The sequence below is a fragment of the Ochotona curzoniae genome, unplaced genomic scaffold (assembly GCF_017591425.1).
Source record: "Ochotona curzoniae isolate NIBS_2020 unplaced genomic scaffold, NIBS_Ocur_1.0 contig_43, whole genome shotgun sequence".
NCBI lineage: Eukaryota > Metazoa > Chordata > Mammalia > Lagomorpha > Ochotonidae > Ochotona > Ochotona curzoniae.
This window is the reverse complement of record NW_024466218.1, coordinates 30,471,909-30,492,027: the sequence shown is the minus strand read 5'-3', so window position 1 is coordinate 30,492,027 and position 20,119 is coordinate 30,471,909. Positions and strand designations below refer to the sequence as shown.

General features: G+C 48.4%; 1 protein-coding gene and 1 pseudogene across 1 annotated transcript in view; one reads left to right on the top strand and one right to left on the bottom strand.

The window, feature by feature from the left end:
- Window positions 1-20,119, top strand: part of BCL2 (BCL2 apoptosis regulator) — a 161,850-nt gene that overhangs the window by 125,063 nt on the left and 16,668 nt on the right. The gene's annotated exons all lie outside the window — the stretch shown is intronic.
- On the bottom strand, window positions 3,549-19,124 carry LOC121159605 (annotated as a pseudogene).

The window sequence follows — 20,119 nt, the reverse complement described above, 5'->3', positions numbered from 1 at the left end:
ACCCCACTGCCTTCGGCTGGACCACCCAACCAGCCAGATGAGAACAATCTTGTTTTTAAAGACCTCCAAAGAAGAACTCTAAACTCCATTGTCAGCTTGCACTTTGGCAAAATGATCTTTGGTAGCAGGCTTTCCCTGCAATGAGAAGAGAAGCATGTCTTAGGAAAACTGTATGTTTAAAATGCTTTAGAAAGAGATAGACAGACAGACAGACAGACAGAAAGACATAAAGTGAGCAGTAGATAGATGAATAGATGATAGGAAAAGTGAGACACAGCCAGACCTCTAACAATGAGCCATGTGTGCTATAGAATTTGTGCTGAAGGAGCCCTCCAAGACCTGTTTGAAACAGAAACACCTTCCCTTGTGCGCCCAGCACATTTCTCACATGCCTCTCCTCCAGCACCTTATCATATTGCAGTGTGAGAATGTGTTTGCCACTGGTTTCCCTGGCAGGAGTGCGAGCTCCATACGGCAGGTTCAAGTCCAGCTCTAGCCCAGGGCCCTGCCCCTAGTAAGTCACTCCACAGGAGAAGCAAGAATGGAATAAAGAAAGGGAATTAGAGGAAAGAAAGTCAGCCAACAAATATGTCTGAGAAACTCATGCGAAATGTTGGCGTTTGCTTTCAAGAGTGCATCACTCCTAATGGTGCCGTCATTACTGTTTTCCTATGCAACTTTAAACCATCTTATATCCCATTTCCACTCCATACACATATCAATATGATTCTATTAGCTGTTCAGTGTTGGAGGGATTTTAAAAAATCCCTCTATTCAACACCATTCTAAGGAACACAAATTCATCCTAAGACTTTGTCTCTGAAATAATGTCCAGAGAAGAATTTCATTAGGGTCTACTTCTCCCATGATTTTGGCACTGAGGCATGGTCTGGGCTTGGAAAGGAAGCTGTCCCCTTCCTTGGTTCTCATCTTTCTTCTTGGCCACTCCCCGATATTTCTCTTTTCCCTGTGAAATGTCTCTCTCAGGGTACCTGCAAGCCAGAAGTCCCCTTCTGAACTTCTCACACTGAGAGCCAGGCTTGAATCTCCTGTCCCCACTGATGTAGACCGGAGACTGTGGCTTTCACAGAAAAGCGATGGACTTCATCTGAAGTAGGCAGCACAGCTCGTATGCAATCTGGCACAGGCATTCTGCCCATTTGGGGCATTTGATTTTTGACAATAAGTGTGTGACTCTCACACATGCCTGCTGGCAATTGTCTTCATCTCAACATTGTCATATGGGTTGTTTACTGTTTGGATGTTCCCTTAGGCTTATTTTTTTCTCCTTTACACCCTGAGATCAGTAAGGACAGTCTTGCCTAATCCCATTTTTCTCCCTTTTTTATGCTGGGCCCTTCTTATTCAGTAAAACATCTCAGCAGGATGCCTTAGCCCCAGTGAGGAAATTTCTCCAGAGGCCTCTTTTTAGGGTGTGCAGCCACAAACCCGACAGAGACTTGGGAAGGGTGGAGGCCAATCCTGCATCACTGACAGATGTGGATGAGGCCACTGAACAGGGTGGAGGGGGTGGGAGCAGCCACTGGCCAAGGATGTGGTTGGAGGCACAAACACAAGAGGTGCCCAAGGGCTCTTCAAGCCAGGGAAGTCTGAGGTCAGCGGCCTGGGACATGGGGACAAAACAGTCAGGAGAGTGAAGACAGGGCCAGAGACGTGAAAGGGACAGACAGCCACATGCCCTGGGAGAGGGACAGATGCAAGCAATTCTGCCAAGTGATGTTTATGCAAGCCAAGAAGGATGGGCTGGCTGTGTGCAGACTATCTTCAAGGCCTAGCAGAGTGCCACGTGGAGGCTGGTGCATAGTGGGCCTAGCAGAGTGCCACGTGGAGGCTGGTACATAGTGGGCTCCTGATAAGGCTTTCTGACCTGAACTAAATGAATAGAAGATTTTACAGCCCTTCCTGACACCTAGCCAAAGAAGGACCATGGTTCCCATCACTTTGAACATCATGAATGCCTCTCCCTCAAGTCCAGTTATGCTCTCTGGACACAACTTCCATCCGTTTTTCCTGAAATGGTTTCAAATACATGAGATGATTTTTTTTCCAGCCATTTAGGAAGAAGGAATGCTGTGTATAAAGCCTGGATTCAATAAAACCAGATTTTAAACACACACACACACACACACACACACACACACACACACAACTCTTAGCATCTTCTCCTACAGACATTGGTCTGGGCAGGGCTTTTTATTTTATTGAATCCAGCTGAAGAGCTTGAGTACATTAATAATGGGGCTTCATTTCCAACCGCTGCCTCCCAATCTTTTCCCCTAAAAGCCTCATGGTACTTAAGCAACTGCTAATACATGAATAATTGTCTGTGGCGTCATTTCCTGCTCTTATGTGACCACCCCCGGGATGAGGTTTTTCTTCTGGTACCTAACCTGGAGTTCTCAAGCTTGCAAGATCATATTTAAAAAACAGTAAACAATTCTTACTGCGACTGTGACCTGGCTGGTACTGAGTTTCTTTATGTTGAGACATTATGGATTTGGGAAGAATTTGTTGGGTGTACAATGACATGTTTGGAGCAAGTCTGCTTAAAGATTACCCTGAGATTGGAATCTGGTATTCCTACTGAAGGTGGATGAGAATGACTTTTTTTCAGACCTCCAAGGCCAGACTGGTAGGCTTTATGTTCTATATTGCAAAGAAAAGCATGTGAGGTTCCCATACTGAAGATCCCCTGGAAGATGGCATTGAGGTTTCTTGAGTGATGAGGAGCTAAGGTCAACGTAACAATAAGGGCCCGTGTAGAAATCAGGCTTGTCATGGTGCAGTAAAAGAAGCCATAGAGACACCTATCAGCTGGTTCACTCCCCAGTGGCTGCAATAGCTGAGCTGATCCAAAGCCAGGAGCCAGGAGCTTCTTCCAAGTCTCCCACACAAGTGCAGGGTCCCAGGGCCTTGGGCCATCCTCTACTGCTTTCCCAGGTCACAAGCAGGGAGCTGAATGGAAAGTGGCACAGCTGGGACATGAACCAGTGCCCACATGGGATCCCAGTACATGCAAGACGAGGACATTAACCACGAGGGTAAAGATTTTATCTGCTGTTTTCTCACAACTAAATGTACTCTTATTACTTCACTCCTAAGAGTGACTTGTAAATTTGTTTAGACAATAATAACTAAGTACCTTTCCTCCCCAGACTCTTCTGGGTAATAATCATCATAAGAATTATTATGCATTGAAGAGTATACATGGTATATAAAGAAACATGGTATTTCGATTATGGCCTCCGTTTTGAACACTTAAGGGAATTTTTCTAGTTAACTTTCAAATTTTCTGTTTAAAGAAATACCATCTTTGAAATAATAAGGCTAAATACTTTACAAATCAAAAACTGAATCACAAGACTCTATTACCATAATAGTTTTACCAAGTCTCCTAAATACATCTTATATCCGTTTTCTACATTTTTAAATTTCTGTCAATTGTCAATAATAAGGAACCATTTTAAAATAAAGAACATTTAATTACATTCATTTCCCATCAACCTATCGAAATGATGTAACTATGATTACATTGGCCATTTCCACTGGTTGGCGGGAGATTCTTCTACTAATGGCTCCCATGGTTTCCACTGCATCATTTTTCTTCCAGACTTAGTTCATTTTCAGCCTGAAGAATCATCTCTTGTATTTGGCCACCCTGAAATTGATGTAATTGTTGAACATCTGATTCCATTTTCACCATGCTCAGCTTCTCATTCTCAGTAATCTATTCTGTATCTTTTCTGAATGCTGCAGTTTTAGGCAACTGTTGAAGAACATGGGATATTCTCAGCCTCTCGAGTGGACTCTTACAAACAGCCCACCCCACAAGGCCAGTGATCTGGCCTTCTCCACCAAGCCCACCATGTCAGCCAGGCAACATAATGTTTGCATGAGTTGATAGTTGTTAAGTACATCAATAGTGCTTATACTCGTGCTGGCTAGTTGCCTGTGGTCACCTAGTTTTGTCATATCATTGAGCATTCAGTGAGTGTATTCCTCTCCCCATGGTCACTACAAGGCTGAAAACAGAGGGCTGAAAGTGTGGTCAGACCTCTCATGTGACACTGCTTTGCCAAAAGTAAGTGATCATTCCTTCTATCTGCATCCCAAGGCACCGTGGATGTGGGGCGAGGCAAAATTGGGCTATTGGACAGTGAAACATCACCTTCTATAAAGAAAGTAATTTAAAATTTAAAAAGAGTGAAATGTGTGAATCTCTCCCAAAGGAAAGTGGAATCAAACATGACTTAGCTGTCAGGCAGCCAAACAAAGCAGGGGAACAGACGTAGGAAAGTGTTGGGGGAGCTGAGGAGATACAGGCATTTGGGATGCCCCCAGTGGGCAGACAGTCAAGACTGCATAGAAGATGTTGAGGTGGAATGAACTGAGCTGGAGGAACGGGTTAAGGTGTGTTTGGTGAGAGGCTCCACTAAGGTGAAGGTATGGGACTGGGGAAGAAGGCTGCAGGGCTTTTGCAAGGGTGGGGGATGGTAGAGGGCCATAGGTGGGAATGAAGTTCTGCTGTCTTTATTTCGGCAACGCTGAAGATGCTATCCTTGTACCACTCAAGGATGGGCTGTGCAAGTGGCATAGATGATGCTAGAATGAGGCAGGAGAGGCCCGGGTAAGACGGGCTTCACGTAGCAGGCAAATGAGTCTAGATTTGGTTTAATAGAAAATAGGAAGTGAGAATGAGGTAGGAAACACTATCTAGAATGGTTGGCAGCTGTGTCCCCGCATGCCTTCCTGCAGCAGCCGTGACCCCAAACCACGCCCAGCGCCGCTCTCCACCAATGCAGCGACAAACTGGAGAAGGAAAAACGTGTTCGTGCCTGAGAGTTACCAAATCAGACCACAGCAGCCCCCAGGATTGGGGCTCTGAGACAGAAATGGGGAAATGTTGCCAGGTTTGGGTTTTGTGTGGATGTGGGTTTAGACCTGCTTTGTTAAGTCTAACTTTCTACTCAAGCAAAAGAGAGACAGAACATAGAGTCATTTGTCTCGAGGGATCTTTGACCTATTAGCTTTTTTTTTTAAAGATTTATTTTTATTATTTTTTCATTGGAAAGGCGGATATACAGAGAGGAGAGACAGAGAGGAAGATCTTCCGTCCGATGATTCACTCCCCAAGTGAGCGCAACGGGCCGATACTATGCCGATCCGAAGCCAGGAGCCTCTTCCGGGTCTCCCACGCGGGTGCAGGTCCCCAAAGCTTTGGGCCGTCCTCGACTGCTTTCCCTGGCCACGGGCAGGGAGCTGGATGGGAAGCGGGGCTGCCGGGATTAGAACCGGCGCCCATATGGGATCCTGGGCATGCAAGGCGAGGACCTTTAACCACTTGCGCCACCGCGCCGGGCCCGACCTATTAGCTTTTTGAGGACCTTTTTCCCTCACAGCTTCAAGGGGTCTACTAATACTGGAATAAATGTGCCTGCCTCTTCTGTTCTCTGTTTCTGGTGATATCTTTGGTTTCCTCGAACTGACACATTCCAGGCTTGAGTGCAGACGGGCAGCCCCCAGCATCTCCTCTCCGACTTAAGCTCCTCCCTGTGAAGGGAAGGAAAATAAACAGCACGTGGGAGGGGGGATGTGTTCTAAGAACTGTCTGGTTTACACATCTATAGATACACTCCACCAGCACAACAAGTCACATGTGTGGCTGGTGAAGTTGAGGATGAGTCATTTGTAAATTACTCATAGAGAAAGATGTCTCTGAAAGGCCACACTGCTGGCTTACACTTGGAGCCGCGGGTGTGAGCGGGCAGCTTCATGAAGCACTCGGAGCTCCCATAGCAGCTGGTGCAGGGCACTTCAGGTGCGACGCAGGTGCCCTGGGCCCCGAGCCGCCTTTGCTGTGCAATATATTTCAAAAGGAGGCTGTGTCAGAGAGAACGCTTGCGCTGGGGCAGTGTGTGTGGGTGGGAAAAATTTTCCGTCTAGCCAGTCTTTCTCTTAAGAGTCACACTTTTGAAGTTGGCACGAGAACTCTTCATGCAGACCTTCAATCATAAAGTCTAGAGGTGGAGACTAAGCCTGGAATTTGGAGAAGTGTGTCAGTTCAGCAAAAGGTCAGGGAGGGAGGGGCCCAGCGAGACGGCCCTCAGAGACCATGGGAAGGACCAGGGTTTTAGACAGCCTGGACCATCTGAGGAAGAAGACATTGCACGGAAGCAGGAATCCCAAGCGAGATGGAAGATTCCCCAGAGCACCTGCCTCTCAAATGAGAAAAGAAGCTGGTGCCCAGGCCACAGGCTACCGCTTGGCCTCCTGGGGCTGAGGCCTCAGTGTGTTTGACAGGGAAAAAACAGAGCGAGAAGAGAACAATCATGAAGGAAGCCCAAGGCACAGCTTACTAAATTGGTCCAAGGGAGGGATTTCACCAAATGCAAATGATCAAAGAACAATGCATGTGACTCAAAATATCCGTTATGCTCTTAATGCAAGAAGGGGTGAGGTGGAGAGGTGACCTTTTCAAGGGTTGAAAGTTGTAAACTTTTCAACCACACTGTTTTGAGGGCAGGGAGATTTAAGAAAGGATCACCTCTGGGTACCATTTTGGTAACGTGATTTGAAAAAAATACTACTTCCTACCTCATATCTGAGGCCATTTTTCAATTTGTTTTTGCTTTGAAGGCGAGCGGTTTATGTCCGTGAAGGAGCTCAACCTTTTGCTGAGAAACTAAAGTGGATCAGGTCTTCCTCTCCTAGAATGCCAAGGGCTGTGCTGGGGCAGGAGGGGCAGGGAAAACATTCGGGCTCCCTGGAGTAGGGGTTCCCTCATCCCAACTCCAAGGAAGCCCGTGTGGCTAGTTTTCCTCCCATGTGTCCTTCTCTTCCACAGCCCCCAAAGCAAACATCACGCTGGAGTGACAACATGAGGGCTCAGATGGTAGATCCCCAGATAATCATATTCTCTCCTCCTCACTGGGCTACTGGGAGCCAGACAATCCCTGGGGACTCCTCTGAGCTCTGGGAAGCAATGCTAAGAGGACTTCCAACTTGTGTGTGTGTGTGTGTGTGTGTGTGTGTGTGTGTGTGTGTGAGCCCCCTTTGGCGTGTTGGTGACAGAATTGGGGAGAGCGTTCAGGCTGTGGTTGACCCCTCCTAGGCAGATAACGTTTGCTCCTGTGAGAATATGGTAGATTTGACTATTGGGCCTCAACTTCCCTCTTTCTAAACATGGAAACCCCAATGCCTAAAGAACAAAAACCAGTTGAAGGAAAAAAAAAAATCATTTGGTCTTAGTTCAATGGTCAGATGCCAGCAGGGCTGTAGAAAGGGGCCCAGGTGCCTTCCCTAAAAAGGCCCCTGTGGCATTTCATAAAAAGACCCATCCCTGCTACAGACTTGCCTGTGCAGGCTCATGTACCATCTGCAAAACCTTTGCTCCTTGTGTTTGCAGTAGGTGATTAATGACCAGGCTTTGTTTCCACACATTTGGCTTTGATAATCTCTACTCGGAAACATTCAGATGCCAATAATTTAAGAACAAAATAGGCTTCCAGGGATCTCCCTGGGGGAAAGGAGCCACTCCCCATCTTGATAGAGGAGTTGGTTGCAAGGCAGCAAGCACCTGTCTGTAGCCATCAGACTACACGTATCGGATGTGCGTATAGGAGAGATCTGCATGAGAAATTGTAAGAAATAGAGTGGATTTGAGTTTGAAAACCATCAGAAGTGGATGTGGTACAAATGCACCCATTGAAAGGGATTTGGCAACCTAAGAGTTGGCCAGAAGGAATTAAGAAATGTGTGTGCAAGGGTTGTCCACCAGTGAATACCAGGTGGGCACATACAGCACCGCTCCAGGAAGCTGTGTGTGTTCACCGGTGGTTTTGTGTATTTAAGTCCGTTTTCTGGTTAGACTCATTTCCAGTTGTTTTGATTTTGACATCTCTTTCCTTCATGCGACTCCCCCACAGTACCCGGTACCTCGGGCCTATAAACCGTGAGCATCCACAGGATGTCCGCTGGCCCTCTACTATGGGAGTGTTTCCCCCTTTGTCTGGAACAGTCTAGCAAAGCCAACCAAAATGTATATGTAAAAATGGAAAGTGAAAGGAGAAACATCCGTACTTGCACTAGTTTTGAGACAATTCCAAGCTATTTTTGCTTCAAAATATATATATATATATCTGTTCTTTTACTTTGGAAAAGTTATTTTTACCCCAAAATAGAACATATACTTATTGCCCAGCAATGTTTACTTTGAAGAAGATTCATGATTCTGTCGTCACGACAAGGGCTGGGGGCTTTGATCTGCTCACCCTCTTCCCTTCTTTCCTGTATGGCTCCTCTTCAACACAGATCAGAAAATCAGGCGTGGAAATTCCCGCAGGTTGTTGAGTGGCCATTCACACCTTTGGGTCTGGAGTTTCATGTGTTTTTCTGACAAGTCAGTCTTTTTTGTCATCCGCTCATCTTGAAACTAGAGAGGAATGGAATGGAAGTGCACATTGCTAATATCAGAGGCTTCTGGAAATTCCCCTTTTATGGTACATGGGTGTATAAGAATAGTTCTCTTTCAGTTGTGTTTTTGTGACTTAGGGGACAGTAGGTGTGTTCAGCCCTGCTTCTGGTTGGGCCCCAGTGTTGGTAAGCAGCCTCTCAGCTCTCCTGTTGGCATGATCGGGAGCTGGCAGGAAAAGGCTAACTAGAATGATACTACTTGGGAGAAAAGGGGCCATACCCTGCCCCTCTGCAGGTGGAAAACCTGAGCATGAATCTACGCCCGCATCACTGTAAAAAATCCACTTTTCCAGGACCTTCTTCAGACTGATGGATCTCCCATGAATTAATGGCTCTGTATAGCCTAAGTGGGTGGACAGACAGGCCTTTCTGGACATTTCTGTTGGCATTTTGTGTGTTAAATCATATCATTAGGTGTTAGTTTCCCTAATGCCACGGCTTACTTGAAGGCATTTTCAAGTCATACAAAGCAGAGCTATTTTGGGGGGAAAAAAGCATTTTTTTCTTTGCCTCACTTGCCCACGGGTATACAGCACCCCTCCCCCGACTCCCAGCCACAGCAGGGGTCCTAGGAGAAGGCAGACCTCCTGCTCCTTGGCTGGCTGGCTGGTTGGTTCTCAGGGTCTCTGAGGACCCAACGGGATGGCTGGCTGAAAGGTGAGACAGCCCGTGACAGCCAGTCCTAGGCCTGGGCTGTGGGTGAAATCCCTGTGGGGGTGGGTCCCTGGGTGTCGGGTGATTTGGGTGTTGCCAGAGAGAGAGAGAGTGCCCTCACTATGGAGCTAGTGCTGCCAGTGACTTATTCATCACTCCTCAAGGCACCCCCAGGACAAGACAAGGAAAATGCCTTCCTTGCTCGCCCATCATCCTGGCAGCCCACTCCTGCAGCCTGGGAAACTGGGCCAGGGCAGGGGCCAGGTGGTTCTCACCTGGGGACTCCCCTCCCCAGCGGCAGGCATCCCCTGGGGGTAGGCCAGGTGAGGCTAGAAGGAGCTTTTCTTGTGAAGCGTCTTCACTTCTGAGTTTCTTGTTCCTGCCGCGTGGAGCCCTGCGTGTTTGTTTTCTTTCTAATTTTGGCTTCAGAAAAAAAGAAAAGAAGAGAAAAGAAAATGTTTGGGTACAGTGTAAAAGTTTTCTCCTATCCAGACTGGAAACTCCCTAGTCACCCTGAACGCGGACAGGTGCTGAGCTCTATTTGTTACTCTGTCAATAAACAGAGTGTACTTGGTGTAGCAGCAGTGCCGTGACAGTGGCCAGTCCCCTGCCCCTTGCAGCATCTGGGATGGTCTGGAAGGCCATGGGCAAAGAGGGGGATCTGCCTCTCCCCCTCTTTTTTAATTTTCTGGTAGAGACCGGATAGAATTCTCTTCATGGTGTTCTGGTGGCATGTGGCATTGCAAACACAGGTGTGACATTCCCATGGTGCATTGCATGCTTTACGGTTGTAATAACTGAGAAATGCTAGCACCAGCTAAAGCTTCAGGTTAAAGCTAAAAGCAGCTAATGCTGTTGTCACTGCAAATGATGTCACAGGCCAAGGCAGAGCCCTCCTCCCCACCACCACCACCTGGGTCTCCTTGCTTGACTTTTAACCAACCAGCCCCAGGTGAGAAGGGCTTTCATAAAACAAGGTCTGGAAGCACTTAGTGCCATGTGCTTTGAGCCACCTGCCCCCAGAGGGGGTGGAGAACACACCCCTGGACCATTCTGAACGGGAAGGGAGCTTGGGACACTTGGCATTGTGATCACACATCTGGTCCTGGCTTGGACTCTGGCTTACATTTCATTTCTCTGGGACTGCACTGAAAAATGAGGGACTTTGCCATATTCCTAAAGCTTCATATATTCTGATTTATATATTTGTGAGACCCCCCCCTTAACTTAATTGTTTATTTGGGCAAAGGCTGTCTTAGCTCCAGGATTGCTGTGTGCCCTTGAAGGAGGGCAGCCCCAGAGTCATGCTCCCAGGAACATTTGCTGCTGCTCATTGATGGCAAAGAAGACATGGGGAGAATAACAGTGCCAAGCCTGCCTTTTAGCCACACCTGCCTCTGGAAAGGCTTCTGTCTGCATCCCCAAGTGCTTGGGGCATGGACCCTGTGTGTAGTCAGGCTGTATACTGGGATGCAGAGACCGAGGAACAAGACAGTCCCTAGATCTGGACTTGCAAGTGGGTGCCTGGCTCTGTGGAATGGGTGAGGTGGATGAGCCCAGAGATGCCATTCAACCTCCCCTGGAGCACAGCATGGTCTCCCTCCACCAACAGTGCCCTGCAGCTGTGCTGTGCTGTAAGTGCCAAAGCCTGGGGATATTTGTAGGTTGGAAGCTCTGGGCTGTGGTGATGGGGAGGCTCGTCCGTGGTCTCTTCTCCCCAGGGAAGTCACTCTGCTGGGTTAGAGTCCAGGTTAACGCCTGCTTCCTTTAACCCTTAGTCCTTCCTTGTCTGATGTCCTCCCAATTGTTGTTTCCGTCTCAACAAACCGCGTGGTTATTCACTGGGGTGTTTAGGTCGATCAAAGGCTTTGGCCTCGCTGGAGAAATCTCTCAAGCAGGAAAAAGAACAAGGAGCCTGAGAAAGCTAAACGTACCTGCCCTGGGCCATGCCAGGGATCCACATAGGCCTGGGCCTCCGTTCTTGGGGAGTGAAGTGAATGATACTAAAAGCATCCAGGGAGAGAAAGGAGGGGAAGGCTCAAGGTGGCCCCGAGTGCAGGGCAAGGCTCAGGGCTACCATGGGCAGAGTGTCTGGCATCTGGCTGAGCATCCCTCTCTTTACCACCTGTGCTCCTTCTTCAGCAGCAGTTTTCCTCACCTATTTGGCCTTTCCCAACTCAGCCAACTGTCCTGCCCTCCCCTCCACGCCAACAGGGGTCAGCAAAGAGCAGCAGCAGAGTAGACAAACTGATCTCTTAACCGTGGCCTTCCCTACCCTCCAGGGGTCTCTGTGGTCTTGCAGGTTGACCCTTAGAGACTCTTTTTCAACCAAGCTGCTCCCCACCACCCACAACCAGACAACCAGAAAGCCCTCCCGTCTTCAAGGCACTGCACATCCAGGCTCACTGTCAACCTCTCCTGCCTCGGACCCTGTGTGACATTTTTGACTTGTGGTCTGGCTTCTCAGCTTTGCTGGTGAGGAAGCTGCCTGTGTGATTCTCCAGGCAGTGTCTGTTCTAGAATGCTGTTCAGCCTTGGGGAGTCTGGGAGGAGAACAGCACTGCTCACTACCTGCCACTCTGCCAGCTTCCGCTGGACACCTTGGCAATGCCAGCTCATGCAGTCTCATCGCTGCCTTACAGTCCTTGCAGTACTGTCTTCCTACATCTACAGAGGCTCTGAGAGGTCAGAGTAAGCCTGGGAAGCAGTGAAGTGGGGAGCTATAAGTCAGCACTCCAGGCTTGTGACCCACACCTGTCCCAGGCCATCCCTAAAGCTTTCGCAAACTGTGCAGTGAGGCTGTCTTCCTTGAGTACAGACCTGTTGCTGTCGCCAGATGCAGCCACCATTAGAACTTGGAAAGACAGGGGTGGACAAGAAGCAGGCTCCATCCACAAGGAGGAGATAGTTCAAAGGGCACCAAGTAGCCGAATGGTGAGCCAGGGCAGGGCAGGCGGCAGGTAGGGCTTGGTCCTCCAGGAAGACTCCCCAGTGGTGCCTTGAGAGGCACAGCAAGGGTGAAAGGCAGCCCGGCTCCAGAACATGACTGAGCCTGGCCTCTGGAATTGAAAACTCCCAGGCAGTGATTGTCAAGTGGTCACGTGGGGCTAAGGCTTGTGGTAGCTGTAGGGAGAGGTGAGTCTGGGGGTGGTCAAGGCCAGCAGCCCTCTGAATAAGTTAGCCACTAGGGTATTTGAATTCAAGAAGGACTCAATTGCTTTGTGGTTTAGGGAGAATCCTCTGGCAGGGTAGAATCCCAGGGGCTGCACGGGGTGTGATGAAGGACAAGCAGCTTTGCCACCATCGGGGGGCCATGCAGTGTAGCAAACAATGGAGCTGGAAGTAGCAGTGTCCACGAGCGACACTGGGGCAGGGAGGCAGCAGTGATATGGCCATGGACAGAGATTTCAGATGACATCCAGTTCACTTGCCAGAACAGCCAGTGTCTGCCCTTCTCTTTCTCTCTCTCTCTTTCATTCCCCCTCCAATGAAAAGCTCTTTTCCTTGCCTAGGCACCCTGCCTTGCCCCCCATCGTCCTTTCTGGAGTGCTGAGATCACTGTTGGAAGGTAGAGTGGGGCAGAGAGCAGAGAACACAACCAGTGATGTTGGCAGATCTGAGCTTGAATCTGAGCCCTGCAGATGGCTCATCATGTCACTGAGTTTATCTGATCTCCTTTCCTTCCTGGGAATGCACCAGTTAACTCATGTCAGTTGAGTTCTTAAGCCCCTCTGGACCTCAGTTTACTCATTTATGAAACAAGGAGAATAGAATTGTCACAAAATCAAATGACTTCTGTGACGTCCCCAGCACAGGGGCAGACACTTGAGGGTCCTGTCCCCTTCCTCCTTGTGTGTCCAGTGAATGATCTCACTTTCCCTTTTCTGCAGCTGCTGTAGTAACCAGGAGATTCTAGGGGATGTAGCTGTGGAAAGAGTGGTATGAATCATTGGAGCCTGATGAACCAAGAGCCAAGATTCGGGGACCTTCATGCAGCAAGGTCTTCAGGAAATGACTTCCACCAACCCCAGGGGCCTTGTCTGGAACTAATGCCCAGCCCCAATAGCAGCAGCACAAGAGCCTGCATTAAACCATGAGCTGTCCACATCCCCCATACCACCCCTAGAAGGCTCTGTGCCACAGTTGACTACTCTAAGAGGTTAGTGGCACGGAGAGAGCGGTATAAACAGCTAAGATGATCAAGTGCAAACAACCTTTCCATCAGACAATGGTTAAAAACAGGCATGGCTCTGGAAAGCACAAGTGAGGGCACTGGGTATGTTCAGGAACTCTTCGTTATATAGGAAAGATTAAAACCATTTTTTTGGAACCAGCATGGTAGTCTAGCGGCCAAAGTCCTTGCCTTGCATGTGCTGGGATCCCATAGGGCATCAGTTCATGTCCCGGCTGCTCCATTTCCCTTGCAGCTCCATGCTTGTGGCCAGAGAAAGCAGTAGAGGACGGCCCAAAGCCTTGGGACCCTGTACTCATGTGGGAGACTCTGGCTCCTGGCTCCTGGCTCCTGGCTCCTGGCTCCTGGCTCCTGGCTCCTGGCTCCTGGCTTCGGATCGGCTCAGGTCCAGCTATTGCAGCCACTTGAATAGTGAACCAGCAGACAGAGAGCTTTCTCTCTATCTCTCTTCTCTTTGTAAATCCAACCTTCAAATAAAAACAAGCAAACACAAAATTTCTGTATCACAAACATGAGCTTTCTAACTTTGGGCCATTTCTGTAAACCTGGAGTAGGAAATTAAGGGACAAAAAAAAAGGCAACACTGACCCACCCTGAGAGACAGTGTTTTGAAAATTCTGCTCCCACAAAGTAAAAACCCCCTCCCCTTCCTTGGCTTCAGCCCTAACCCTGATTAGGGCCTTTGAACGGATGACTCCCAAATCTCTTTAGGCGCCCTAGTTTGCAACTGGGTGTATCTGTATTTGTGTTAGGCATACCAGTCCCAACACACAGTAAAGGGAAGACATTAAAGTTCCCCAGCATCTGTCCTTAAGAGTCTAGGAAGCGCCTGGGACAGTCTACATCTTACCAGAAAACTTAGAGGGGCCCTCAGCTGACACTGAAGACGTGGCCAAGTGTTACTGCCAGACCCCACCCACTGCCCTGCTCTAATGGGTTTCACAGTTTCACCAGATTCCACTAATTACTTCTTCCAGGAAGAAAGGAACTTCTAGGAAGTGTTGGAGACAGGCATTGTGTGATTTATTATTTTTTTTAACTTTCTGTGAATGATTGCAGTTTATTATTTCATAGCAAAATATTTAGCAGTGGTAGTCTGTAGATATGTTGTTGGTTGGCTTGTGGATAAATGCTAAAAAAAAATGAAGACTAGATTTAGTCATTGCCCTCATTTGATTTAGGAATGGTCTGTAAAATCTGTTATGTAAGGTGTTGTTTTTCTGAGAGATATTATCCCACATCTGCGGGTTCACTCCCCAAATACCTACAACAGCTGGGACTGGGCCAGGCCGAAGCTGGAAGCCAGGAAGTCCATCTAGATTTCCCACGTTGGTGGTGGAGACCCCACTGCTTGGGTCATCAATTGCTGCCTCCAAGGGTCAACATTAGCAGGAGGCTGGAGTCCGGAGCTAGATCTGAGAATTGAACTCAGGTACTCCTATGGAGGATGTGGACACCTTGCCCAGCAGGGAAAATGCCTACCCCACTGACATTTTAAGCCAACTTAGGGATTTTTTTTTTTTTTTACCAAATACCGAAAACACCTTTAATTTTAGAATGTTCTTGGAAGAGATGATGTTTCTAGGTTTTCAAGTACCTAGAATTGGGCACATGAGGTGGTGCCAAGTGGAGGCTCTGCTGGGTGAATAATGACCACATCAAAACCCAGCGTCGTGAGGTACGCTCCAGTTCTGCCCTCATGGCCGTTGCACGGTTTGGTGTCAAATGCATGTTTCTAGAGGATGTGGACGTTGTTTTCCCTTAGTTCAATAAACAAACTCCTTGATGTGTGTCTGTAACAGTCTGTTCGTGGTCTCTGGTTCCGAGCAGTGAGAGCGTGAAGGAGGGTTGTGCAGGCTGCTCTGAGCACAGACCGTCTGTTTTGAACAGACTCGGGGTCGCCCCCTCAAGCCCCCATTTGAAGTTCTGAGTAGGTCTCTGATGACCATCCAAAGCTGTTTTGCCAACTGCTGTAGATTATGTATGGGGAGTTTGCTTCTGCCTGCCATTGAGCCGATGGCCCTGAGTGTTTTCCCACTTTATCCGGGGGCTCAGTGCACCACAGAGAACTTTCCTTTAACAGAAAGTCAGTGTTGGGGGGGAAGAGGGGAGCATTGGGTTCCAACTAACTTGTGTTTGAGCATTTATATTTATGATAGTGTTGATCTCTGAGGGACTAAAATCACATTAGGAGCCTTATCTTAGGCTGCCAAGGAAATTAGCATGTATCCACGTGCTAGGAACTAGGAGAAATTGCATTGGGCCTACAGAAATTTAATAAGCTCTGACTTTTATTTCATTTATTTATTTATTTATTTATTTTGTTTTGAAACGCATGAAATGAGGCCAGGTCATTAGCATCCCCTGGGCATGCACATCCATCCCTCTTCTGCCTGTGCTGTGCGCTTCCTCCTCCTTCCCTCACCTCCACTTCATGTCTCCTGAGTGAACTGACCCTTCTCTGACCCCCTTATGACTGGGTGTTGGACTGCAGAGTCACTCCCTCTTATATTGCACCTCCCCGCCCCCCCACCCGCCGTCTTCAAATGTATTTGTCTCCAACTAGAGGCCAAGAAACTGTTGTGTTTTTTCTTGACTCCACCCCAGAGTGTAGAGCACGCTGGTTATGTAACCGATGCACAGTTTTGCTGAGGGATGCAGGTCAGGGGCACCTGATGTTGGGGGCAGGCGTATGGGCCATAGGCAAAAGTAGTTTCGGTTCATGACCGTCACTACCAGTGTGGCTGGCCTAGGGAAATTTGGGGGAAAATCAGAACAAATTAAATTACCCAGTTGAAGTGGCTAAAGAATAGAAAAAGGGCATAAGAAGGGGAAAATCTTTTTTTTAGTAGTTGGAGACAAGAAAGAGAAGCGGGGAATGCCCCTGATTGCATTACAGAAAGGGAAACCAGGGCCATCGAGCAGCAATGTGTTGAAGCTACAGTGTTGAAGCTCACCACAGTCGGGACAAAAAGAGGCCTGCTTGCTGTCTTGGTGGAGGCCTGCCTCAGTGGGCCCTGACAAGTGCTTTCCGTGCAGCTGAGAAGATGGGACATCCAACTCACCCCCTGCCCCAGGCCGAGAACGCCTTCGGAAGCCTCCACTTCATATTGTAGGCCAACATTCCTCGAAACTTTATTGCCAGAAACTTTCCCCAAAAAATGCGTTAGCTAAGTTTCAGTGGTTTTTTTGTTTTGTTTTTTTGTTTTTTGGGTTTTTTTAGGAATTCATATTTAAGTCTACTTCTTTGTCCCTTTCTGGAGACTAAAACAGCTTCCTGGGAGGCCCAAGAGAAAGTCTAACTCTAGAATGTGTGGCAGGCTGGTAGATCACAGGGAAGGCTGATGATGATGGCTCCAAGGGGTGGGAGAGTGCAATGGGAATGGAGCAGAATGCTGAGGAAGGAGGGAATGGCCCACAAGGAGAGCAAGCAAAAGAAAACAGGAGAGCTAAAGAAGAAAGAATGTCCCGACAGTGCTTGGTGACTCTGCAAGGTTGGCCAGGAGGAGCGAGCCACGGGCTGTCCGTGGAGGCCCCTGCTGAAGTGGGTGCTATTGACGGGAAGAAGGGGACGTGGACTGTCACTGGGACTAGATGAATGATTCCAGTTTCTTCCCTCATGGGTTGAGAGTGGCCGACTTAGCACCTTGCTGGTTTAGAAGATGACATAGAAACACACCCAGGATCTAACAGGTCAGTCAACATCTCATAGAAATGACCTTGATTTTTATTCTCCTAATTTATGCCTTATGGAAGACAGAGATATTATAAACAAGCATGTCAGTGCTGTACAAGCGTTACTCGTATGTAGGCAGTAGCTTAGCTCCGGGTAAGCACTTCTAGCTGGGAGTCACAGCTGCATTGCCACACAATAAAGTACACTGGCAAGAGAATTCGAGCCAGAATTCTGGGTCTGAGCCCTGTCATAGATTCACTGTGAGGCCTCAGAGAAGTGGCATATTCGTGTCCATCTGTACAATGGGGTAAAACCAGGAATAACACCCCTGGGAGTTGTGAGGGTCATGTTTGTTGGCATGTGGCTCGAGTAGGCAGCTCTGAAATGACAGGACAGGAAAGGTTATCGTTTTCTCCTCTGCCAATGCTCACCATTCTTATTCAGCCGGCACTGTGTGCTCTGCAGCAGGCCGGGGCTCCAAGGTCGCTAGGTTGTGTGGCTGCACTTGGAAAGCTGATCCATATCTAGCCCCGAGTGGTCATTCAGCCTTCAAATATAAGTATGAAAGTCCACGAGCCACAAAGATTAAGAATTACGCTAATTTTTAAAATCACAAATCTTTTCTTATATTCTCTTTCCATTTATATGGCACTGGAGAATTTTAAAATTAGATTCTTTCCCCCCGGGCCTTCCATGCTAAAGAGGCTAGTGTTCCCTGTCCCTTGTAATCACGTTCCTTTTGATTTCCTTTTATTATGACTTGCATCTCACAGACACTTTTTTCCTGGAATGTTAAAAGTATACATCATCCTGCTAAAGTACTGTCTTCATAAAAATGGAAAAAGAGAACAAGAGAGAGAGCGGATATTCCTCTCATTTGGTTCCAAACAAGACGAAGTCAGCTTCCCTCACCCTCCCTACGAGCCAGGACTGAAGGAACAGAGCCAAACCAGTTTTGAGCTTTCTGAAAGGGGGTGGCGTGGGGAGGAGAGTCAGTTCAACTACCTTCTGATGCTTAGAAGCAAAATGTTCCACAGTCGGATGTCCCCAAAATGGTGGTTGTGTCCAGGGCAGGGAGAAGGAGACGGTCCAAACAAAGAGATAGACTTTCTCATCCCTCGAGCAGGTTCTCTGAGACAAGGAATATCTCCTGCAGCAACTAAAAGGGAGTAGCACAGTTGTCCCAAGTAACATTCGGGTCTGTAGCTCGAGACAGAGATGAAGACCGTGCACGTCCTAGCTGACGTGTTAACTTACCATCGTGAGCGGGTGATATTCCTGGATGGTAGTACGACGTTGTCCAGAGGAGGCAGCCCCCAGTGTTTCGTAAGATCATCTGGGAGTGACTGAGACATCGCCTCCATGCCCTCTGAGCTGGGGTCCCCCACAGGCTTGGCCTTGCGATGAGTCCTCAGCAGAAACACCTGGGACCCTACAACCCCTGCCTGATGCTGACTGCCCTGCCTCAAGGCTTTGGCACATGCTTCTTTTGAGATCTCAAGCACATTTGAATATCAGGCACGATTCTGAGTTCCCTGGGAGGGCAGGTCATGGACAGGTTTGCTCCAGTGGAGCCACTTCTGGGGTCCAGGCCACTATTGGAACCCATCATCGAGGTGAGAGCAACTCACCCTTTTAATGAGAACTAGAGCAGCTGTGGCAACTGGGCTCTGGCAACCAGGTCCCAGCTGTGTCACCCTTTTCATCCTGCCTGCTCCAGATGCACATGCGCACAACAGGTCCCATACCCAAACTGCCCTCATAGGGCCTGGGATATGAGAAGTGATGAAACTTTAGAAACCTGGAAAGCAGTCACAGAGGCTCAGCCCACCCAGCTCACCATGCATGGCTGGTAGCACAACAAAAGACCTCAGGGCAGAACAACATGGACGACTGGGGTATAGGACTTGGCGATGAGGGTCTGAGCCAGGGAGACAGCCCCATGCCAGCCGCTGCCTTTGAAAGCCTGTGATTCCTGGCCCAACACTGGAACCTTGCAGTTGTTGCATGCTCACCCAGAGGTGTCATGGACAAGCTGGTGGTGAAATTACAATTTTTAACACTGAATATTATCCTTCGTAAAAGGACCTTTTTCAAGTGTAAGACCATGTTAGTAAAAGCATGCCTATTGGAATCTGTAATCCATCAAGCTTGAACTTGAACCCAGGGGTAAAATATCTCTGTGAACACTCCAGGTATGTGTGTATGTGTGTGTGTGTAGAATATTTTTTCACAGTTTTTCTGGATGTCTCAGTAGGGTCAGAGTTCCCTCAAAAGACATTTGAAATGATGTTTCAGGTTCAAACGGAAATGAAAAGCACATAACACGGTCAGGCTTCGGAATTCCAAGAATTTGGCAGAAGTGGAAACACACCAAGAAAACATGAAACTGAGACATTTTGTTAGACGCCTGCAGCCCACACAGATTCCCCCTGCACTTGTCCTGAAACCATAGTGCCAGAGTCCAGCCACGTGAGGGTTAAAGCAGGAGCCCACAGTGAGTGACATGGGTGCCTCTGTGACATTGCACAGTTGCCTTTTCCCACCAGTGCCCACCCAGGACCAGGGAAATGGCTCAGGGTCCCCTGCAGCTATGGCCAAGCTTCCGGCTCACTTGCTGAATAGAAAAGCAAAGAGAAGACCAAGGCCACAGAGGAAATAGGAAGGAGTAATTTTGTGAGGGAAATGACATCCCGCATGGTGCTAGAGGCAGCCCTGGTCATTCAGCAAACCCATGGAGTAAGGTTCAAGGTGGAGCTGGCTGAGACAAAGCTGAATGCAGAGCCTTGCTCCTGGGGACTCTCCCATTCTGCTTCCATTGGCCAGCCTCTGGTTGGGTGTGTTAGGGAGATTGCCTGGAGCATTTTCTCAGCAAAGGCGCACGATTCCTGAAACTCTGGAAGACAGCATGTGACATGTTGGTCTGGCAGTCAGCAGCTTGTGCCCCCAACTTCCAACCTTCCAGTAAGAAGCCTAACATTCAGGGATTAAACCCCCAGTGAACGGACATGGCACCTATGGGCAGGTGCCTAGGAATTGGAAAGTCCCTACCTTTGTTAAAATGATGAAACACATCCCATATGAAGTCAGTAGAGAGAATGGTG